Raw genomic sequence first — 26,964 nt, forward strand, 5'->3', positions numbered from 1 at the left:
AAACTTATACGACTAGATTGCAAATTTCACAGAGAACACAACCCACTATAACACAACATCAATCTATCACAGAATAAGAAACCCCCAAATTTCAATTAAGAACATTCATACGGGTTATAAACCCTAATTTTGAAATTCAAAAATTAAACTCAAATTTGAACATGTTATTGAACTCCAAATCAGACGTATGACATATGAAAATCATCTAGAAAACAAGCTCTACAACATGCAATCATTAAATCATGCAAACAATCATCCGAACAAAAATTCATATTTTTAATAAAATAAATTCAAAAATAATTAAATTTTTAGAAAAATAACCTCGATTTCTGCAGTGAAACAAAGCTCAGAATCTGATAGAACACCTCAAATCCTTCGTTTTGGTTACTCAAGCTTTGAAAACAGAGATCGGTAACGCCTTCGTTTTGCTGTTTGATTCTTAGAACAGTTTTAAGAAATTAGGGCTTTTCTCTGAAAATTATATAATTAACTATCTGCAAATGATTTTGATACGAAATAAAATACGGTAAAAAACTATTTATAATTACGGAAAATTAGTATCCCGTTGGATCATTCCGGATATAAAATGGTACATTTATTTATAAAAACTGATCCAAACGATATCGGTTTTCGGGATAATTATCCAGGTCAGTACAATTTGTACTGCGGTCTTGGTCTCAGCGCCTGGTTACATGTATTACGAAGTGATAATTGGGATAGTTTAATAAAAAGCTCCCGTTTATCGAAAATATGGGTTTTATTAATTTACAGAAACGAATATTGTATCGAAAATGTTGCGCCGGGACCCGCGCAGGACAAACCGTACGCCGGATCGAAAAAGTCGAAACATGGAAAATGCTCCGAATATTACAATTAGGTTAGGAAGGAGTTCTCGGAAGAGTTTCGGGTTCCAAAAACGTAACAACGGTTGACGTCGGTTGGTTCCCGTTTTTATAAAATAGATTTTAATTACCCGGAAAAAGATTTTAGAAATTTCATATGATTCTTATAAATCCATAAATCAACATAAAAATAATTAGGAAGATATGACAATTATCTATATTTTATTTTGGACATATAAAAATTAAAATACTCAATTAATATTATTTTTGAATATTCAAGTACAGATAACACTTAACAATTAACTCACAGAATAGATACTGAGCACACATAATAATTATTTAATATCAAAAATAATTACACGATATATCCTGGATATTACATCCTTCCCCCCTTAAAAGGATTCTGTCCTCAGAATCTCCTAAGAAAACAAATGAGGGTACTTTTCTCTCATATCACTTTCTAACTCCCAGGTTGACTCTTCAACCTTTGGGTTTCTCCACAATACTCTTACTAACTTTACCACTTTATTTCTCAATACTTTCTCTCTTGCCTCTAGAATCTCTATCGGACTCTCTACATATGATAAATCTGCCTGAAGCTCTATTGGCTCATATTCTATTACATGCCTGGAGTCCGGATTATATTTCTTGAGCATGGATGCATGAAAAACATTGTGAATGTGCTCCATGTGCGGAGGTAACGCCAATTCGTAAGCTACTTTGCCAACGCGCTTTATGATATCAAAAGGTCCAACATATCTTGGGCTTAGCTTCCCTTTCTTTCCAAACCTCGTTAGTCCTTTCCATGGTGATACTTTCAGTAATACCAAGCTTCCTTCTTCAAATTCCATGTCTTTCCTTGACTGGTCTGCATATTTCCTATGACGATCTTGAGCGGCTGTTAATCTTTTCTGGATAAGTTCAACAACTTCCTTTGTCTTCTGTACCAGTTCAGGTCCAAGTATCTTGCGTTCTCCTACTTCGTCCCAATATATTGGAGATCTACATTTGCGTCCATAAAGGGCTTCATAGGGTGGCATTCCAATGCTGGAATGAAAACTGTTGTTGTAAGCAAACTCTACCAGAGGTAAATGTTCGTCCCAACTTCCTTTGAAATCAATCGCACAAACACGTAACATATCCTCGATTATCTGGATCGTTCTTTCACTTTGGCCATCCGTTTGGGGGTGATAAGTTGTACTCATATTCTGTCTTGTTCCCAAACATTCTTGAAAACTCTTCCAGAATCTTGAATTAAACCTTGGATCTCGATCAGATACGATAGACACTGGAACTCCATGACGAACTACAATTTCTTTCAAGTACATATGGACTAACTTGTCGAGCGAAAATCTTTCATTTATAGGAAGAAAATGAGCTGACTTGGTAAGTCTATCCACTATAACCCAAATGGCATCATGATTAGCCCTTGTCCTTGGTAATCCGATTATGAAATCCATGGTAATATGTTCCCATTTCCACCCTGGAATTTCCAATGGCTGTAGCAATCCGCTTGGTCTTTGATGCTCTGCTTTAACTTTCTGACAGGTATAGCATTTGCTAACCCATTCTGCAATTTCCCTCTTCATATTTGGCCACCAATAATTCTTCTTTAAATCTCTGTACATTTTGGTACTCCCTGGATGGAAGTAATATCTTGAACTATGTGCTTCTTGTAAAATTTCATTCTTTAACTCCATCACCGGTGGAATCCAAATTCTATCTGAAAATCTCAAAATGCCTTGATCATCCTTCTGCGTGCATAATTCTTCACCTACCAAACGATTTATATCTTGATCCATTACATTTTCCTGACATTTCTTTATTTTCTCCAACAACTCCGGCTGGAAAGTCATACTGTACATTTTCGCTTCCTCAGGTTTGCAAACTTTAATTTCCAATTCCAATTTCTGAAATTCCTTATATATATCTTCAGGTACTGATAACTCATTTAACTTTTCTTTCCGACTTAACGCGTCTGCTACAATGTTCGCCTTACCGGGATGATAATTAATCGAGCAATCATAGTCTTTGACCAACTCTAACCATCTCCTTTGCCTCATATTAAGTTCCTTTTGGGTGAATATGTACTTTAAGCTTTTGTGATCCTTGAAAATCTCGCACTTTTCTCCATACAAATAATGTCTCCAAATCTTCAAAGCAAAAACTATAGCTGCTAGCTCCAAGTCATGAGTAGGATACTTTTGTTCGTATGGTTTCAATTTCCTTGACGCATAAGAAATCACCTTGTCGTGCTGCATAAGAACACATCCTAATCCTTTATGAGAAGCATCGCTATAAATTACAAAATTCCCTTGATCGTCTGGAAGTGACAAAACAGGTGCCGTAATTAATCTTCGCTTCAACTCCTGAAAACTTTCTTCGCACTTGTCGTTCCATATAAACTTTTCATTCTTTCATGTAAGCTTTGTTAATGGTGTGGCAATCCTTGAGAAATTCTGAACGAATCGTCGATAATATCCTGCCAATCCCAAGAAACTTCTTACCTCAGTGGGTGTTCTCGGTCTCTCCCAATTCGTAAGTGCCTCGATCTTTGTCGGGTCCACTTTGATCCCTTCGTTACTGACTATGTGTCCTAAGAACTGAACTTCGTGTAGCCAAAACTCACACTTCGAGAATTTAGCATATAACTTCTTTTTCCTTAAAATCTCCAAAGCCGTTCTCACATGTTTCGCATGATCCTCTTCCGTCTTGGAATAGATTAAAATATCGTCTATAAACACAATAACAAACTTATCCAAATACTCTTTGAAAATTCTGTTCATCAGGTCCATAAACGCTGCTGGGGCGTTGGTCAATCCAAAAGACATCACTAGAAATTCATAATGCCCATACCTTATTCTGAAAGCTGTCTTTGGTATATCTTCTGGCTTGATCTTTAGTTGATGATATCCCGATCTTAAATCAATTTTGGAGAAGTACTTGGCTCCCTTCAATTGGTCAAACAGATCATCGATTCTGGGTAACGGATACTTGTTCTTGATTGTCAACTTGTTGAGCTCCCTATAGTCGATGCACAATCTCATGCTTCCATCTTTCTTCTTGACAAATAATACCGGGGCTCCCCACGGGGATACGCTGGGTCTAATTACTCCTTTCTCTAACAATTCCTGCAATTGCTTTGCTAGCTCTTTCATCTCAACAGGCGTCATTCTGTACGGGGCCTTGGACACTGGTTCTGTTCCAGGTGCTAAGTCGATCGCAAATTCAATTTCTCTATCTAGAGGAAGTCCTGGTAACTCGTCGGGAAATACGTCTGGAAATTCATTCACTACTGGAATATCTTCAAGTTTTGCTGGCTCCTGACTTCTGTCGATCACATATGCTACGAAATGCTCACATCCTTGTCGTAGTAACTTCTTGGCTTGAATCATCGTTAAGAACTTCTTTACTTGTTTCTGACCTTTGACCGTTACTATTCTTTCGTCTGGCGTTTTCACCATTACTTTCTTATTTCGACAATCTATCTAAGCATCATGCTTAGATAACCAATCCATCCCTAATATCACATCAAATTCTCCTAACTTAAATGGTATCAAATCTACACAAAACTTACTACCAGAAATCTCAATCTCACAATTTCCACAAACTTGGTTCACAGTTACACGTTCTTGATTTGCTAATTCCACAGTCATTATTTCATTTAAGCACTCAACTGGATAGTTTAATTTACTAACAAAATCTTGTGAAACAAACGATCGAGTTGCTCCCGAGTCTATTAACACTTTGGCACATAAAGAATCACATTAAGCGTACCTGCCACGACATCCGTATCCTGGATCGCATCCTTCACCGACATGTTAAAAACTCTAGCCCTTGGAGTCTCATTCACTGTTGGGGTAGATCCCATAATTCTCAATGCATTACTAACTGGGGCTGGTGTCTTGCAATCCCTGGCCATATGTCCTCGCTTCCCACATTTAAAGCATGTAAATCCAATGACTGGAACCTTCACTGCTGGATTCCGGATAGGCTGATCCTTATTTGCTGGCTGATTTCGGCACTCCCTTGAATAGTGCCCTTTCTGGTTGCATTTAAAACATACCACATTCAACTTGTTACAAACTCCTCCATGCTTCTTTCCATAAACTTGACAATCTGGAAAAGTTAATCTCAACTGATTCGGCTGATTCACATTAGCTGGACGATTGCCCTGGCCTCCGTCTTCTGCATATTGTCTCCTAAAATTAAAATTTCTCCCTGGCTAAAACTTGCCCTTCTTAAAATTTGGAAACTTCCCTGTTTGTGACTGACCCTCACTTCCCTCAACTTTCCTTTTCTTGATTTCCTTATCTTTCTGGAACATCTCACTCTCTGTCTCTGCGATCATAGCCTTCTGTACAACCCCGGCATAGGTATCTAATTCAAAAATAGCTACCTTCCCTCTGATCCATGGCTTCAAGCCTTGCTGGAATCTCTTAGCTTTCTTTCTATCAGTATCAACATATGACGGCACATACCTTGACAATTCCTCAAACTTCCCCTCATAATCTGTTACCGACATATTCCCTTGCTTTAACTCTAAAAACTTCAGCTCCATTTGATCCTGAACAAACTGAGGAAAATACTTTTCTAAAAACAATTCCTTGAACCTTTCCCAACTAATAACATCTGTGCCTTCCAATGTCTTCACCATTTCCCACCAATAGGTGGCCTCATTCTTCAAATAGTAACTTGCAAACTCAACCTTCTGTTCTTCCTTTACTTTCACTAAGGCAAATGCCTTCTCTATTTCCTTTAACCAAACATTTGCTTCAATTGGCTCTAAGGAACCCTTGAATTCTGGTGGGTTTATTGTCTGAAAAGTTTTGAAGGTTACCTGGGGATTGGTCTGTCTTTGTTGTTGTTGTGCCAGGTGAACTGTTTGTTGGGCCAAGATTTGAAGAATTTGGGCTATTGCTGGGTCCATAGGTCCTGGGTTCACATTCGGGTTTGTATCATCTTGATTGTTGTTGTTGTTGGTTTCTTCATTCTGGGTGTTGGTGCGGGTATTTCTTTTGGGAGGCATTTTCTGTAAAGAATCAATCAATTTATTTAGCTTTTGAATCAAATATTTGAATAAAAGAAAAGTTTTGTAAAACAGGAATATCCCTTTTTGAAAACAGTTGTAACTAAGTAAATTGCATGCTTCTTTACAGAATACAAACAGTTATGGAAAACAAGGTACATGGTATCATATGGTATAATTGGTACAATAAATAAGGTAAGGTAAAACAGGTGCAATAAAATAAATGACAGTGCTGGAAAGGAAAAAGGTACTGATATATATAGATCAAAAGTTTTAGGGTAGTACAAGCGTAAAGACGCTTCAAAAGTAAAAGCAAAAAGGGTACAACAACCTACTCACTAGTCAGCATCGCTAGTCTATAAATACAACTCAAGAGTTTACTGATACACACTACACACTACTGTCCATACTACATAATCATAACAACACTACTCAGCATCTTCATCTCAAAATCTCGAACTCAGCTCCAAGGAAACTCTGGTCCTGCCAGCCTCTCAAAGTCCTCCATCACCTCAGTAGCCCAGCCCAGCAGTGCATCAGGGCCTCTGCCAGGTAGTGTAGCTCCATGTAACCTAGCCTCAAGAACCCTCCGTGTCACATGAATCTCCTCTCGAAGCTCCCTCACACCACGATCAACATCTGTAGTCCTGATGATATGCTGTAACTCTCTAATCTGAGCCAACAAGGAATCACGCTCCAATAAAAGAGCCTCATACCGGTAATAAGGAACTGGGGGCAATGTAGACTAGAATGGGGCACTCGCTACTGAATGCCCAGTGGAATCTGAATCAGCTGGTGGGGGTCCTTTGACAGGTGGCCTCATGCCTGGAGGTGGAATAGCCTGCAGTGGTACGGGCTGCAACACAGGTGGAGGTAGAATAGCCAATGCTGGTGGAACAACATGACGTGGATGCGAAAACGGCACTCCAACTGAAGGCTCTGAGTGATCAGCTGATACGGGAATAAAAGAGTCAGCCATCATTGCTATCTGAAATTATATCGCAATATAAGAATCTCGTATCATAACACGAACTATACTAATATCTGATATACTGAAACACTCAACCTCTTAACGTTCTATCATCCTATGCCTTACTTTTAATCCTAACCCTCTACCCATTCCCGGTAACCTAGGCTTGTGTCAGTGACTTATAACCTATAGCTCTGATACCAAACCTGTGGCGCCCTTCAAACCCGGGTCAGAAGTTTGGGGTCCACACATACACCTTATTTATAACCTGCTTATAACAATAATAAAGATAATAATAATATATGCAGTGACCCTACTTACCAACAACCACGGACCGCAACAGGTTAAAGTATGCACACAAGCCAAACACACTAATATATTACAAACCGTTCAAATCCCAACTATTTCAAACTCAAACTGAGTATTAAACATTATTACAAACTTTTACAAACTTAAATTATTCCAAAAGAAGCCTACTAGCTCAGCTTTCTCAACCTGAACCCCTAGCTCTCGCGCTGGACTGGGGATCCTCTTTACCAACTGGTTCCTTTTTAACTGGAAAGAATATAAACAACATCACACGAATGAGCTAACTAGCTCAGCAAGTCACAATGACAAAACTGAGAATAATGATCATCAGGTGAATATGTTTATGATATCAAGTGAACAATGGATTATGATTTAGAATTGGATATTATACTTTTAATTCAAAAACCAAGGTTAGGCTGCTGATCAGTCACGCACTAACCCCGAGCAAGGCACACAACATTGCTCTAACTACTGGATCCAAGGCACACATTGGCCTAACTTGACCATTATATGGTCTGACCACGAATCTGGTCCACAATTTTATAAAAACAATCCAATTCTAACATAATAACAGAATATGCAATAGTAAACAATAACCGAAATCATTAACAATAATAAATGTTTAACAATGAAAGGGTTTCAATCCTTGTAAGGATCAACCAGGTACTTTCAAAGCTTGAATGCTGGGTAATGAAAGAATTGGATAACAAAGGAAACAACGTTTCAGGGTTTCAAGGATTTGGTATTTCAAAGCATAAGATATCATGGATTGAGTATATAGTAATCCAGTTCAGTGTCTGGTATTTAGTTTGTATGTATTTGTGGAGTAGTATCGTAGATTTGTGGTTCGTGTTTGGGTATACAATAATCAATGGCTTAGAAAGAATATGGTTCATGGCTCAAGAACAATAACTGAAATCAGGATTTAGGTTTCCGTGCTTCAAAGCACTTGAAATGTCAACAAGACTATCAAGAATTACAATATCTCGAGAAAGTTCAGAACACTTGCCTGGTATTAGCTTACTACTCTGCACTCGCTTCCAATCACAACCGTCTTACTCTTCAACTATCTGTTTTCCTTTCCTATGTCTTGCCTCTTCTGCTCACATATCATAAGCATCTATCAATCATCAACTCACAAGATTCTATTCAACACATACTTCTATCTACCCTTCGTTTTACCCAAATCCGATTAACGGATTGAAATCTATGCAATAACGAAGTAAACACCGAATATATAGACCGATAGTCAAACAACAGGTCACGTATAACACATAATACATCACGTAATCAATGACATATCATTTATAAAGAAGTCTCGGGTCATAAATGTGCTTTCGGGTATTTAAAATAATTTTTAAAACATTTTTCGGAATTAAAACGGGTCGTTGGATCAATTTCGGAATAATAAACAGGGTTCGGTTGGCCAATTTTAGAATAATTATTTTCTGGCTCCGAAACAATTTTAGAATAATTATCGAGCCTTGAAAATAATTTAGAATAATATTTTAAAGCTCGAAACTATTTTTCAAAATTTTTAAATCATTTTTAAATAATTAAATCTAACTAAATAATTAATTAAAAATCAATTAATAATTAATTAAATCAATTAATCAATTACTTTTCGAATTAATTGACTAATTAATCAATTAAAAATTAACTGAAATTAATTAACTAATTAATTCAGATTTATTTGTGAATTAAAAATAATTTTCGGAATTAAAATAATAATTTTTAGAATTTTCAGAAATTAAAAACGAATTTTTATAATAAAAATAATTAGGAAATATGATTTTTAAACATTTTTAAAACAGGAATCCAATTTTTGCAAAGTATGGAAACTTCAGGGACCTAACTGTATCGTCCCCAAAAGTCCAGGGACCAAACTGTAAATTTTACATCCCGTCGCCGGAAAACACAGGGTTGGCCGGAGAACACGATTCCGGCCTCCTCACCTTGCCACAAGCTCCAGATCACATCTACAGGTTACCAGGAACACAACCATGCAATCAAAACAACCTAACAATCCCTGAGTTGGCCGGAATTTGGCCGTGAAATTTTCCAATTTCCGGCGAACATCGGAAAACTTCAAAACACAACTCCCTTCTCTACAGACCTCGTTGGTTCATGAAACTTATACGACTAGATTGCAAATTTCACAGAGAACACAACCCACTATAACACAACATCAATCTATCACAGAATAAGAAACCCCCAAATTTCAATTAAGAACATTCATACGGGTTATAAACCCTAATTTTGAAATTCGAAAATTAAACTCAAATTTGAACATGTTATTGAACTCCAAATCAGACGTATGACATATGAAAATCATCAGGAAAACAAGCTCTACAACATGCAATCATCAAATCATACAAACAATCATCCGAACAAAAAATCATATTTTTAATAAAATAAATTCGAAAATAAATAAATTTTTAGAAAAATAACCTTGATTTCTGCAGTGAAACAAAGCTCAGAATCTGATAGAACACCTCAAATCCTTCGTTTTGGTTACTCAAGCTTTGAAAACAGAGATCGGTAACGCCTTCATTTTGCTGTTTGATTATTAGAACAGTTTTAAGAAATTAGGGCTTTTCTCTGAAAATTATATAATTAACTATCTGCAAATGATTTTGATACGAAATAAAATACGGTAAAAGGATATTTATAATTACGGAAAATTAGTATCCCGTTGGATCATTCCAGATATAAAATTGTACGTTTATTTATAAAAACTGATCCAAACGGTATCGGTTTTCGGGATAATTATCCAGGTCAGTACAATTTGTACTGCGGTCTTGGTCTCAGCGCCTGGTTACACGTATTACGAAGTGATAATTGGGATAGTTTCATAAAAAGCTCCCGTTTATCGAAAATACGGGTTTTATTAATTTCCCGAAACGAATATTGTATCGAAAATGTTGCGCCGGGACCCGCGCAGGACAAACCGTACGCCGGATCGAAAAAGTCGAAACATGGAAAATGCTCGGAATATTATAATTAGGTTAGGAAGGAGTTCTCGGAAGAGTTTCGGGTTCCAAAAACGTAACAACGGTTGACGTCGGTTGGTTCCCGTTTTTATAAAATAGATTTTAATTACTCGGAAAAAGATTTTAGAAATTTCATATGATTCTTATAAATCCATAAATCAACATAAAAATAATTAGGAAGATATGACAATTATCTATATTTTATTTTGGACATATAAAAATTAAAATACTCAATTAATATTATTTTTGAATATTCAAGTACAGATAACACCTAACAATTAACTCACAGAATAGATACTGAGCACACATAATAATTATTTAATATCAAAAATAATTATACGATGTATCCCGGATATTACATCTATACTACATATTTTGTCTATCTGGCTTTTGGCACTATACAATTCTATTAGAATTTATGCTTAATCTGCAAAGCATAATTTGGGGGAGATTGTTGGGAATTGGCTAAGTCAAGTATCAGGATTTGTCTAACAATCAGGATATGATCAACCGTCTGGATATGATTATCTGTTGAAAGCTTCATTATCATCCGGTGACATTCTATTCAGTCATTCGTAGATGCTTACATATGAATATCCTTCGAAGCTATAACATATATCTGTTAATCATCTTATCCGTTAATAATGACTTGCATTTCAACTCAGAGCTGCGAGATAAATCAGAATATGCTGATTTATTGGATCGTAGTTGATTTAAATATGTATAGAAAGTAGAAGAGTTATACTGAAACATATCATGTAATTGATAGAGATTGATTGTAGTTGTGTAGTATATAAACACATAATATGTTATCACATTAAAGAGTGATAGGTTCTTAACTCGAGTATTCGTATAACCTAGCAGCTCTTAAGAATATTGTTCTTGAGAGATTTTTGTAACAGTTTATTAAAGATCAATATAAATTGTTATTTAATTCATCTGTGCTTATTTTACTTTCGTAATACATCGATTTATTTAGTAATTGTATCCAACCCCGCTTAAACAATTACTTTACTGGGAAACATGGTAATGAGATGAGTGGATATAGAGTATAGGTAAACATAGAATGGTGATTGAAATTTAAAAGCGGATCAATTGAGGCAAGTATTTCTTCCATATTCGAAATTTAGAATAGTTAAATGTTTTGTATTTTACTGCATTAAGTCTTGATTATGCAACTATCTTTTGTTCTTGTTCTTTTAATATTAATTGTGATCTCTTGAGCAAATACCTATTGTTCTGAGTTATTTACGAACCCTGAATCATGATATAATAACCAAAATTGGTTTTTATCAAAATATTCAATAGACTTGATGGTTACGGTAAAGACTAGGGATGGACTGGACCCTAAGTTCCAGGGATGGACCAGACCCTTTGTTTATTGAGGCCATAATGGTACTGGATACCCGATGTCATGTGGGTCTATGCGGATGGGCATAGGTCCGTACTATATTCTGACTGATCAATAGAGTATAGTACATATGTTGGTTCTAGTGTCCAGTCTAATTTATTGTTGATCGCCATTAACAACATTCCTTCTTTGAAAGTTTCATGATTACAAAACTGAACAAATAATTGATTCAGGAGATGAATCAGAGAATTGTTCATGGTTCTTCTTCAGAGAAATATGATTTATGATTAAAGGCAAAGGCTGTTGTTTTATTCTCTCAACTATTTCAAATAAATAAAGATATTTATAAAATTATTTAAAGATTGTTTCCATGAGTTTCTTTTGATAATTATACCGGAAACCAATTATTATACTTGCTGGGCATTTTGGCTCACTCTTGCTTGTGAATTCCTATTTCTTTCAGTATCACATGAGAATAAAAGTGAATAGTTCTTAATAGTAAGCAAAAATAGGAGAGATCCCAGCTGCAGGAAGTTGGAGATGTCAGAGTGATTAAGACAAGGAAGATGGTAAAGAGGTAATAATATTTGAGTAGTTTTCATAAAATTTTGATGTTTAGATTCTTGTTTCATGCCATAAACTGTAAGCGATCCGGAAGTGAGGGGTCATCTGTATATTTATGTTAATATACACATTTATATTGTTTAAAGTTTTTAAGTAACACCCAAATCCTGACCCCGGATTTGGGGGATGTTACAACATCTACATCTCAAACTCCCACATCTCCACTGACTTCTACATCTATATCTCAGAATCTGATGTTTCAACCTGAATCTTCACCGGAGATTTAAGATTCTCCTCCCACTCAATCGTCTACCGAAAGATCGACTCCTCCGCCAGTTTGCCGGTCTACTTGCATACGTAAGTCCACCCAACTGCCTGATTTTTCTTATTCATATTATTCCCCATATTATGCGTCATTCGTTAGTTTTGTTCATCATTTTTCTGAGCCTGCATCATATAGAGAGGTTGTTCATGATTCTCTATGGAAGAATGCTATGGTCGAGGAACTTACTGCTTTACATCAAACTCATACATGGGAATTAGTCCCATTGTCGCCAGGAAAACATGTAATTGGTTGTCACTGGGTATATAAAATTAAGACAAAAGTTGATGGATATGTTAAGCTTTATAGGGCTCGACTTGTTGCTAAAGGTTACTCTCAAGAGTATGGCTTGGACTATGGAGAAACTTTTACTCCTGTTGAAAAGATGACGACTGTTTGTACTTTGATTACAGTGGCTTCTGTTCGAAAGTGGAAAATATTTTAGATGGATGTTAAGAATGCATTCTTGTATGGTTATCTTCACAAGAAAGTTTACATGACACATCCTCCCGGTCTTCCGCATCAACCGGGTTATATATGCAGACTTCGTAAATCTCTTTATGGTCTTTGTTAATCATCTCGTTGTTGGTTTGAGAAGTTTTCTACTCTACTTTATTCATTTGGTTTTCGTCCTAGTAATCACGATTCTTCTCTTTTTGTACGATCTACGAGTGTTGGTCATATCTTATATTCTTTATATGTTGATGGTATGATTATTACTGGTGATGATTGTGATGGTATTAAGTCATTGAAACGTGAGTTGGCTCGTTATTTTGCTATAAAAGATTTGGGTTTTCTCCGTTACTTTTTAAGAATCGAAGTTGCTAGCTCACCAAAGAGGTATCTTTAGTGTCAATCTAAGTAGATTGCTGATATTCTTGATTGTACATGTCGTAGTGGTAACAAGACTGTGGAAACTCCTTTAGAGGTGAATGCTAGATATTCTTTATCTGATGGTCTTCCCTTAGCAGATCTTACTTTATATCCTACGATTATTGGTAGTCTTGTTTATCACATTGTTACTCGTCCGGATATTGCACTTGTTGTTCATATAGTTAATTAATTTGTCAGTTTTCCTACTATCGTACATTGGGCGGCAGTTCTTCGTATTCTCAGGTATCTTCGTGAGACTCAATTTCAGAGTCTTTGTTTCCTTCTAACTCATCTTTAGAGTTGCGTGCTTATAGTGATGCTGATTGGGCTGGTGATCCCGAGGATCATAAATCCACAATTGGTTTTTGTATTTTTCTTGGTGATTCTCTTATTCCATGGAAGGGTAAGAAATAAGATGTTATTTTGAGTCATCTTCAGAAGCTGAGTATCGTGCCACGACTTCCACTACTTGTGAGATTGTTTGGTTACGCCGCTTACTTGCAGATTTGGGTGTTAGCGTTCCTAGTTCCACCCCATTATATTGTGATAATAAGAGTGCAATTCATATTACATGTAATTCGGTATTTCATGAGCGCACTAAATATATTAAGATTGATTGTCATCTTACTCGCCATCATCTGCTGCAAGGCACTATTTCATTGCCTTTTGTTCGTTCTTGCTTCAGATTGCTGATATTTTTACGAAGGCTCACTCTATTTCGCAATTTCGTTTCTTGTCTGACAAACTCTCAATGCTCATTATTGCAGCATCGTGAGTTTGAGGGGGGATGTTAGAATATATATATTTATATTTATTATTATATTATATATATATTAGGGTATTTCAGTATTTATCTTATATTGATTTTCTATATAAGTTCAAACATGTATTATAAATTCTGAGTTGATTATAATAAAGTTTTACGTTCGTATTATATCTCTAAAGTTATCAGTTAGTGCACCTATGATGAAAGTATATGATGCAGCAAGTAGTTATGCACATAACCTGTAATACTACGTTTTAAATAATAAATATTGTTTTCAAAACTTTAAAAACTTTAAATTTTAATTTAAGTGTTTTTATATTAAAAGATTAATCTTTCTTCTTAAATTTAAAGAAATTATAAATTTTATATTAATATCAAAATTGAGTTTTTTATTTTTTAAAAATTCAATAATTCTCTTTCACTTAAAAAATAAAAAAATGATTATTATTAATAAAAAAATCACTTAATTATTTCAGAAACTCATGAAATAATGCATATTCAAATGCATCCAAGACTGTGGAAATATTTCTAATTTATTATAAAATCTTAGTCTATCTTTTTAAATCTATAAAAGCATTCATGTAACACCCCCAGATCCGGGGTCGGGGATCCGGGTCGTCACGGTCTTTCTTTCCACAATATCACTTCACTTAATTAATAAATAACCTTATGCTGTGACCCCACACTAACACACACCACAACCCGTTATAGTCTCAGAGATGAAATTTAAATAAGTACAAGTCTTTGAATCCAAAATTTAAAAGTTATTACAACCCAAAATGATTACTTGATAAATTTACAGTTAATTGCCATTATCTGCCACAAGTTATAATTATACATAATTGATTCTCGAAAGTAGATGGTCTGATCTACAATAGATCTACCTCTGCAGCTATAGCAGCTACAACATCAACGGGAAGACGCAGGACGCTTCCCACGCGCTTGCGCTGGGTCTGCTGGAGTCTGGCCATCTTTCCTAACTGTTGTTGTGTGATGAAGAAATAAAGCAAGGGTGAGCAGCAAGCCCACCAAAATAATATGTATAATGATTAACAATATATGAGTCTTCTCATAGTACTCATGAAAGTCTTGGTCAAAAGAAATGAACCAAGTTGATATCTTAATGCGATGAAGTCGCAAAATATTCAGTGTATATATATATATTCATATATACTTTTCAAAATATTGGAAGTCCTCTTCCATGCATAATACACACAGAGTTCCAGTGTATAACTGTATAAAAATATCGTTGCAAGGTGATCTCATATATCTAACCTTGTCTCAACATTATTCTGAAAATCTTTATCATGCATAAGATAATCATTTACTAGATATAAGTTTAAAAGATGAAGTTACCAGATACTCCAATATACTTATATCTTTTCCAAATACTACTTGAACTACCACCGTTCAAGTTATAATTAGTTCAAAAGTTCATCACATAGATGAGACTACAAGATAATACTTGAATAGATTCAACCTTTAAAATATCATCAAAATAAAATGAAGTTATGAGATACTTCATTTGATGTAAACATCATTTTGAAAACTTGACCATGCCAACACTCAACAACCGCCCAACCGTAGCCTTTCTATCGAAGTGCTCTGGGTAGTGTTGCAGAAATTATCCAATTGGATGATGAACTCATTACGGGAGTTTGCCGCGCCAGGAAGACCACTTACGATGATCAGTCGTAGTAGTACAACCCCACCATTTTCTACATGTAGAGGAGAACCTGTCGGATTTACTTGTCAACCGAACACTGAACTCCTAAGGAATGGACCGCCTTAGCGGAACTTCCAGGCCATTTGGGCCAATATAATAAGGCTGGGCCGGCGCTACTCGACCACTTACGCCACTCCTAGTTCAGATGAAATCCATGACTCTGAAACGTAAAGCTCGTTTCCCCCTTTCCCCAAGTAGAAACTTGTTGATACGGCTCCACCAAGAAGTCGTACCTAGTTGGAAAGGAAAACTCACCGATATTTCCCAGGCGATGCCTGTTAATGGATTAACTTGTTCCAAGAATTTTACTTCCCGAATATTGGGTAAGTAATCAAAAACTCTTTTACCAAGACAGCAACCTTGTTGCGAATATAAAACACACCACCGAGCCGGATCCCCCCAGGTTTTGAGCGAGTATTTAAATCCCCTTTTTAAAAGGAAGATCTTAAATATAAAAATAGTTTTGGGATCCGCTCTAACTTTTGAAAATCATTTTAAAGACTCGAAAACACTTTAAAGAGTGTTTGGAGTAAAACTGATTTAATGAAGTAAATCAGTCCCCAGAATATTTAGAAAATGTCTGAATATTATTATTTAAATAATATTCCCATAAAAAAATAATCTTTATAAATAATTGAAGTAGAAGTATTAAAACTTATACTTGAAATGAATAGCAAATAATCAAAGATATACTTATACGAAAGTAATATCTTTATTTGAATAATCAAAAATAAGTTTGATTATCGACACCTTATTCTTTAATAAAATAAAGAATATATCTCAGCAAATAATCGGAGTCATAGATCCTCAAATGAATATTCAAATAATATTCAATAAATAAAATAAGCTGAGTCATAATACCTCGAATGAATATTATAAATAATATTCATTAAATAAAATAAAGGAGTCATACATCCTCAAATGAATATTCAAATAATATTCAATAAATAATGTAAAGGAGTCATACGCCTTCGAATAATATTCGAAATAATATTCAATAATAAAATAAAGTTAAAGTTATCGAATAAACCTTATTCGATTAATAGTTTTAAAAACTATATCCATATATATATATATAAATATAAATATATATATATATATATATATATACTCGGGAACATCGACTCCCGGTTTAGAAATATGTTCACCTTTGGGTCCCTATACTAAGGGTATATGCAAGATACAACTATCCTCTAGCATAGGTATTATCAAATGAACGAACAGATATATATTTCAAGAATATGAAACAGGCATGCATATATACCATATTAGCATACTCCAATATATTGCAAAATTTGCTAATAACAATCATGCAATATCACAAGATAATGCATATACATATATTTACATCACAACAACAGTATAACGGGTAGAAAACTTGCCTGAGCGACTGGGGTTACGAATGGCTCGGGACGAGTCTGGTAACTTATAAACAACAAGTAAGTTGGAATTAAACCAAAGTCACTTGTAAATCTATACTTTAACTAACTTAGACTCTAACGCTTGTTTTGCGCTCACTGATTCGCTTAAGTCACTCGGGTACCCTCGGCTCCACCATTTTTAATAATTTAACCTTTACGAGTTTTAAAGTGATTCCTTCGCGAGTGTCTTACCAACTGCCTAACACACTTACCATAAATGTTTCACACATTAATTAACCCTTTTTGGTCTTTAACCTACATTCCAAAGTAAGGCGAGGGAAAAAGTTTCGTTCGCGAAACGCCGTTACTTGAAACGGTCGTTTCTCCTAAACCGTAAATCGGAATCGAACAAACTACATATCAAAACGAAGCTCGTAACATGAGCTATCTAAACATGGCAGTGGTCACAATCTAGCAGGGGGTTCTCGGGTCCTAATGCTATGCACAAAAACAGTCCAAAGAAAATCGGACGTTACGACGGCTATGTTTACGCGATTTCCCAAATTTAAACCATACAAAACCAACCACAAACCAACCTCAAATCCAACATACAACCAACATCCATCCTTATCACATCATAACAACCCAACCAATTCAATTTAATCATTCATACTTATGCCTAAACTTAACTTTAATCATACTTAAGTTCCTTTAAATCAAAACCACAACAATTACCATTCCATTTCACTACCATTCCAAATCCCAAACTCTAAATCATAACAACAAACTACAATATCAACCCACTAATCAAAATCATCTTATAATATATAGGAATCTAGGGTTTGGAGATGGTATACCTTCCTTGGGAGGTGTTAAGTTTCTAGGAAGCCTTAGGGAGCCTCCTACAAGCTTGATCTTTCCAAAGAAATCAAGAACACAAAGTTAGGCTTTGAAGTTTCTAAAAGTCCGATTTAAAGAACTGTAAAAATGAGGGTCTTACCATGATTATTTGGACGAGACTTGTGAACAAGAGTTGTAGGCCATCTCAATACCTTTCCAATGAGCTATAGAACACAATATTTGAGTGAGAAATGAAGGAGATACAGCAGTTTTAGTGTTCTGATTCTGTTTTGGCCGAGAGCATGAAGAACAATGCCTTGGTTTCTTTTTGATTTTGATGAAAAATGATTTGCTTGGCTTGGTTGCTTGGTTTTTGTGCTTGCTTTAGTCAATTACCTTCTTGCCCTTGAATTTGTGTGGTTACAAAGCCACCACACCTCCTTCCTTCCCATGTCATGCTTATGTCACCTTGCACATGTCATAATGCTCCCACTTGTCCACACCTTGTGGTTTGATGATGTCACAATCCCTGGCTTCTTGTACAAGCTTGTCTCTTGATCACTTATTTGTTTTACGGTTCGCTTATCTTTCGTTCTCGTTTATCGTTTGAGGGATCATACCCGGGATCTTATTACTTAGGTTCCCTTAACCTTTCTCAATATATTATATTCCTTTTATGATCCTCTCCTATAATCCTTTAATTTAAATCCTTTTTATCCTGTTACCTTATACTCAATTCTCTCCGTATCTTGTGAATTTCCGGGAAAAATCAAAGTGTTCGGATTTGGATTCTGACGATCTTTACATACACTTATATCCCATATAAAGTACTAATAAAATCTCAGAATATCCATATCAGAACCCCTACATAGTGTGGCATGAAAAGTTTTCTCATTCAGCAAAAACACTATTCATAAGGGTTTCAAAAATTTCCCAAAAATTGGGGTTATTACAGTCTCCCCTCCTTAAAAGGATTCCGTCCCGGAATCAGATAGAAAGTGAATAGGGATACTCTCTTAGCATTGCACTTTCTAACTCTCGAGTAAATTTTCCCACATTGTGGTTCTACCATCAAACTCTTACTAGTTTGATAACCCTTCTCCTAAGCACTCGTTCCTTTTTACTCTATACCCTTCCTGGTTGCTCCATATAGGTTACGTCTGGTTGCATGTCTATGCGCTCATATGCCCCTATTTGTCTGGCATCCGAATTACACTTCCATAACATTGATACGTGGAACACGTTATGAACTTGCTACAGGTTCGGGGGTAGGGCTAGCTCCTATGCTAACTTCCCAAACGTCTTAATATATCCAAGGGTCCAACAAATTGTAGACTTAGCTTTCCTTTCTTTCCGAACCTCATCAATCCTTTCCAAGGGATACCTATAACATTACTAGGTCCCCTATTTCATACTCTTTATCCTTTCGTGTCAAATCAACATACTTATCATGTCCATCTTGGGCTACTACCAGCCGTCCTCTGATTAGATCTATCATACCCTTGGTCCTTTGGACTACTGCGGGTCCGAGCATCTTGCGCTCTACAACTTCATCCTAACATAAGGGAGATCGACATTGTCTTCCTTCAAGGATCTCATAAGGCGACATCTCGATAATGACATATGATCTATTGTCGTAAGATAACTCAATCCGAATTAAGTGATCATTCCAAATTCTTTCAAGTCTATTACACAGACTCTCATCATAGCTTTTATCATTAGAACTTTTGCTTCTTAATACCCATTCTTTTCCAGTTCGTAATCGCTACTACCTTCCGTTCCTAATATTATACGGGTTATACTTTTGCTCGTTAGCGTTCTATAACCTTTTAATAACCACGTCAACCTTAGTATCACGAATGTGTTCCCATTCCGCATACTACCACCACTTTACTACTCCTTTTTCAGCGGTTTCTATTTTCCAAAATTTGATCAATCAAATAGAAGTAAAGGAATTTGTTGAGAGATCACTATGATCATGAACACTTGTTATATCGCATAGTTAGTACAGAAGGTGGCCAACCTTTAGTACTTGACAAGCAATTAAACAACATGTGGTATCCTACTAGGCTTCTATCACAAAGATAGATAGTCATTCGGCAATACCTCCCCTTCTGGAAGGGTTGTTCTTCTCAGCTTACATGAAATGAAAAGAAGAGAAAAGAACGAACTGAAGAGAATTGTATATATGAAAAAAATATACTGCCACAAAATATCTGGCTTGGAACCTACCTCTGAACTATAGAGGTTTGTCATAGGAGAACAAAACATATACGTATTTATATCAACATCAAGTATTATAGCATCGTATTTCACGTGCCTAAATATTTTCGTTATCCCGTCCATCATTCTATGGACCCACACTCTTCCTCGAGCTTATACATAATCACCTTTGAAACTCCCTCGACATCGAAAATCGAATCTGGGATCTCATTCTATACATCATCGTTACTAGAATTCTATGCTTGCACCGCAACCTTCCTCGTATAATAATACAACTCTCTATTGATAAGAAAGAATAATTATTCACTAGGTAGATACTCTACTTAATTAGTCTATCAATGATAACTTATACACTACCACGACCCGATTAGTGGTACTCAATCTCAACACCCATTCCAATACAACTTTCACGGTTGTAATCAGCTCATTACTCACAGAATCATTGCTGCCTTACTATGGTCCACCATTGACCTACTGTAGTCATTCACGTTCCATGAAATCTTAATATCTAACCATACCGAGTCCATACATGTCGTATCAAATCCTTCTAAGGAGTTAACATAACCACCAATCACAATTCATGAAGAACACTCCTGATCCTAACATACATACATGACATGAAGCAGATAAAAGTGTAGAAGAGTTTCAATCAAAGCAACGATAGCAGGTTAATACTATTCTTAATCATACGCCCTAAATAGAAGAATTAACTCAAGGGTTCATCTAGTCCTTTTTGAAACATGGTCCTGGCTTATCTCAAGATAGGACCTTCTAAGATAGATAGCCCGTTCATGGCGATTACACGAATTAAACCTTTACCAACTACTATTACGGTTGGGTATTGCACAGTCATCAGAAGGAATGTCAATCTTCCAAACCATAATTCAACCTTCACATTTTTAACCATCATCACTGTATTCGTTTGGCACACGCGCCTATAATTATCCTCTTACCCTTAAAGTGTCGGCCACCTCTTTGGCCTTTCCTGATAGTAAAATTTCCTTACAGTCAATGTCATTTTAACCACCTCCAAATAAATTTTCTACCTTATTTCCGATCACTGCTTGAGTGAAGATGTTTTCCTTAAAATCAGATGGGAAAAAAAATATCACCATTTTTCCATAAGTTATTGCCTCGGTCTTTAGAGGCTAATCACTGTCAAGACTGACTCTCAATCATACTTAGAACATTTTTTTTTATCTTAAGTCCTAATTGCCCTGAACAATTTCGACCATTACTGGTTCGATCCATACTTTCTCGTGGTTTAACACGTGCCCCACTTGGCATCATTATAATTACGTCATATTTCCTTTATCCACATTTCTATTCTTGAGAATTTTGAATATTATCTTTTTCCTTATAAAACCTCTAAGGTTATCCTTCAATCGTTCCTCCTGTATTCCATAGATACAGGGCATATCACAATACCATTTACTAATAGTAGAACCATTGTCTATATACTTCTGCAAAATTTCTCCACTGATTCTTAAAGGTTGTTGTTACCTTAACCCTTTCCCAATCATACTGTCAAAACTCATACTGTCCCTATTAAGGGTGACATGCCAACCTTTATGCAGTCCCCTAGGATTCATTTTAAGTTACCAATGTTCTATCCTTAATTCCACCTTTAAAAGGTACATGCATCCTTCCATGGATAAATCAAGTCATATATCCTTGATAGATTATCTTATTCATCATTCCCACCTCGATAGTCTATACCTAACTTCATAATAGCATCCTTATTCAAATTGAGGTCAATCCATATGGCCTCCAAAAGATAACAACGGTCATCCGCTTTTCTTTCCTGATTTGGTAATGATAACATGGATGTTCTGGAAGATATTGGTCATGTTCAACGTGAACTTCTTCTTAATAAATCCTTATTTACTTTTGTTGTTTATCTCAACAGTCATCTCAATGTTGGGATATCTTTCATACCTGGCGTCTCCCTTCCTGGGTATCAAGCCACCGGTCTTACACTTCACATTCTTGAAGGTCACTTCCTTCATCCAATTTTCTTAATTTCTTACTTTCTTGTCTCCTCAGTCTATCCGCGTCTCATTATTTATCCTTCGAACTATCTCAAGGTTTCTTCGAATCCTCCCAACTTACAGGGGATAATATATATGTATCTCTTATGCCCTCAACCATCAATTTTAACTCATGGTGAATCACCCTCATCCTGACGATTACTTACTTTTCTATTTCTATTACTACGAGTCTTTAGGGTTTCCTCATACCCAACTCCCTTATCATTCCTCAAACTCTATTGCCTTTATATTCCTTTCCACTTCAGTTTCTTTTTTTTTTATTTTCCTTTCTCTTATCATTATTTCATGAACCAACACAACTTAAGCATTGATTTCAAACATCCCGTCATTCTGGATTCGTGTCCTCAGAACGAATCTTGATAACTTTTACAACTTAGATTCACAATTCATCATACTCGTCTGCCTTTGTTCTGGGTCTAAAGCTTTTACACTATCTTCATAACTTTGGGAAGTACTTTCCTGAAAACAATTGACTGAACTTAAATCAGTTTATTATAATCTCTTGCTCCGTGCCTTCCTTGGCCTTTCACCAGCGGGTGGTCTCTCTCTTAGGAGGGTAAGTGACAAAACAGTCTTTTGTGGTTCGTCAATCATTTAGAATCTCAAATGATTCATCTATTTCCTTTAGCCAGGCTCTTGCCTCGACTGGGTCAGCTTGTTCCTTGGAACTCTGAGAGCTTAGCGACTTAAAGGTCATGAAAGAATTTCTCACCGCACTGTCTCCTCAGGGTGGTGGTTGGGGATAATAGTCTAAGTTCTTTTTATACAGGTCCATGAATTGCCGTATAGGAGTACCGTCTCGGGTCCCCTTTCCTTACTCGACTTTCTGTTTCCTTAGTATGAAATGTTTCATCCTACTCCCCATAATTGGGGTCATCTTTTAATTTAAAATCCTCATTTTCCACTCCATTATGTCATGGGTTCCTTCTATCTTGATGGCGACCTCCCTGATTATCACGTTCAGGGTTTGCTCTAAATCTTATTCCTCAAACCATGGCTCTCATCTAAGTTCTCATCCTTACGCTCTTGAACTTTCGGAACCCAAATTCTATAGGAATACCTCATTATTCCCTTATCATCTTTCTCGATATTAATCTTTTATCTAATTGTTGGCTCTCTGCCTTTATTCATAACTTTTTCTGGCACAATATGATCTTTTCCAATAATTCGGGCTGTATTGCAATCTCAAACAGCTTTTCGGTACCGGCTCCGGTTACCTTCACTACTATTTCCAAAATCTCTTATAAACTCTCCCAAAGACATTATCATCTTGAGTCTCTCCTTTTTTTACTAAGGGCATCAGCCACCACATTGGCTTTCCCCGAATGATAAAGAATCTGCCAATCATAATTCTTGATTAGCTCTAACCGCCTCCTCTGGCGTATGTTGAGCTCTTTCTACGTAAGAATGTACTAGAGCACTTATGGCTTAGGTAATTCTCGCACTTCTCTCCATACAAGTAGTGCCTCCAATCTTTAGGGTAAAACTATTGCCACGAGCCTAAGCTCATGGGCGGTGATATCAAATTTCATATTACCTTAATTGTCTTGACGCAGACGCGATTATCTTGCTGTGCTAAGAAGCACCCTAATTCCTTATGCGAAGCGTCACTTACAAATCACAAAATCTCCTTTTTCCATCCGGCAATGCCAGCATAGGGGCCATCACCAACCTCTGCTTCAGTTCTTGAAAGCTGTTCTCGCATTTCTCTGTCCATTCGAACTTCTCAGTCTTACGAGTAAGCCGCGTTAAAGGGGCTACTATCTTTACAACTTGAACGAACCTCCGGTAGTGACCGGCCAATCCTACCTCTGGTAGTCGACCAAACCATGATCATCAATTCATCAGTGGTCCTTTATCCAATCCTGTTAGGATCCTCCATGGGGTCCTTCTCAACAACTATCCCTACTAGGACAACATCCTTAATATCAACATCATCCGGTCCTGCATTAGGACACTCTATCGGATCCACAATCTGATCTCCAATAACTAATTAAACATCATCGCGTTGATGTTCCTCAACTTCAGGGTTCGGAGTCCCGCTACCATATACGATAACGAACTACGCTCCTATCACGATATTTATAAGGGTTCCCATAAGGGTTTTAACCGTCAGTACTACGTTAGGTAGCCCGACTATGAACTTGGCAAGAGTTCTTATTATCTTAGTGAATCTTATTATCTTAACGTCCCATCATCTCTGAGGTTTATAACGCTTAGCTCTGATACCATTTCTGTAACACCCCCAGATCCGGGGTCGGGGATCCGGGTCGTCACGGTCTTTCTTTCCACAATATCACTTCACTTAATTAATAAATAACCTTATGCTGTGACCCCACACTAACACACACCACAACCCGTTATAGTCTCAGAGATGAAATTTAAATAAGTACAAGTCTTTGAATCCAAAATTTAAAAGTTATTACAACCCAAAATGATTACTTGATAAATTTACAGTTAATTGCCATTATCTGCCACAAGTTATAATTATACATAATTGATTCTCGAAAGTAGATGGTCTGATCTACAATAGATCTACCTCTGCAGCTATAGCAGCTACAACATCAACGGGAAGACGCAGGACGCTTCCCACGCGCTTGCGCTGGGTCTGCTGGAGTCTGGCCATCTTTCCTAACTGTTGTTGTGTGATGAAGAAATAAAGCAAGGGTGAGCAGCAAGCCCACCAAAATAATATGTATAATGATTAACAATATATGAGTCTTCTCATAGTACTCATGAAAGTCTTGGTCAAAAGAAATGAACCAAGTTGATATCTTAATGCGATGAAGTCGCAAAATATTCAGTGTATATATATATATTCATATATACTTTTCAAAATATTGGAAGTCCTCTTCCATGCATAATACACACAGAGTTCCAGTGTATAACTGTATAAAAATATCGTTGCAAGGTGATCTCATATATCTAACCTTGTCTCAACATTATTCTGAAAATCTTTATCATGCATAAGATAATCATTTACTAGATATAAGTTTAAAAGATGAAGTTACCAGATACTCCAATATATTTATATCTTTTCCAAATACTACTTGAACTACCACCGTTCAAGTTATAATTAGTTCAAAAGTTCATCACATAGATGAGACTACAAGATAATACTTGAATAGATTCAACCTTTAAAATATCATCAAAATAAAATGAAGTTATGAGATACTTCATTTGATGTAAACATCATTTTGAAAACCTGACCATGCCAACACTCAACAACCGCCCAACCGTAGCCTTTCTATCGAAGTGCTCTGGGTAGTGTTGCAGAAATTATCCAATTGGATGATGAACTCATTACGGGAGTTTGCCGCGCCAGGAAGACCACTTACGATGATCAGTCGTAGTAGTACAACCCCACCATTTTCTACATGTAGAGGAGAACCTGTCGGATTTACTTGTCAACCGAACACTGAACTCCTAAGGAATGGACCGCCTTAGCGGAACTTCCAGGCCATTTGGGCCAATATAATAAGGCTGGGCCGGCGCTACTCGACCACTTACGCCACTCCTAGTTCAGATGAAATCCATGACTCTGAAACGTAAAGCTCGTTTCCCCCTTTCCCCAAGTAGAAACTTGTTGATACGGCTCCACCAAGAAGTCGTACCTAGTTGGAAAGGAAAACTCACCGATATTTCCCAGGCGATGCCTGTTAATGGATTAACTTGTTCCAAGAATTTTACTTCCCGAATATTGGGTAAGTAATCAAAAACTCTTTTACCAAGACAGCAACCTTGTTGCGAATATAAAACACACCACCGAGCCGGATCCCCCCAGGTTTTGAGCGAGTATTTAAATCCCCTTTTTAAAAGGAAGATCTTAAATATAAAAATAGTTTTGGGATCCGCTCTAACTTTTGAAAATCATTTTAAAGACTCGAAAACACTTTAAAGAGTGTTTGGAGTAAAACTGATTTAATGAAGTAAATCAGTCCCCAGAATATTTAGAAAATGTCTGAATATTATTATTTAAATAATATTCCCATAAAAAAATAATCTTTATAAATAATTGAAGTAGAAGTATTAAAACTTATACTTGAAATGAATAGCAAATAATCAAAGATATACTTATACGAAAGTAATATCTTTATTTGAATAATCAAAAATAAGTTTGATTATCGACACCTTATTCTTTAATAAAATAAAGAATATATCTCAGCAAATAATCGGAGTCATAGATCCTCAAATGAATATTCAAATAATATTCAATAAATAAAATAAGCTGAGTCATAATACCTCGAATGAATATTATAAATAATATTCATTAAATAAAATAAAGGAGTCATACATCCTCAAATGAATATTCAAATAATATTCAATAAATAATGTAAAGGAGTCATACGCCTTCGAATAATATTCGAAATAATATTCAATAATAAAATAAAGTTAAAGTTATCGAATAAACCTTATTCGATTAATAGTTTTAAAAACTATATCCATATATATATATATAAATATAAATATATATATATATATATATATATATATACTCGGGAACATCGACTCCCGGTTTAGAAATATGTTCACCTTTGGGTCCCTATACTAAGGGTATATGCAAGATACAACTATCCTCTAGCATAGGTATTATCAAATGAACGAACAGATATATATTTCAAGAATATGAAACAGGCATGCATATATACCATATTAGCATACTCCAATATATTGCAAAATTTGCTAATAACAATCATGCAATATCACAAGATAATGCATATACATATATTTACATCACAACAAC

The sequence above is a fragment of the Apium graveolens genome, chromosome 10, assembly GCF_009905375.1.
Source record: "Apium graveolens cultivar Ventura chromosome 10, ASM990537v1, whole genome shotgun sequence".
In the NCBI taxonomy this organism is placed as follows: Eukaryota; Viridiplantae; Streptophyta; class Magnoliopsida; order Apiales; family Apiaceae; genus Apium; species Apium graveolens.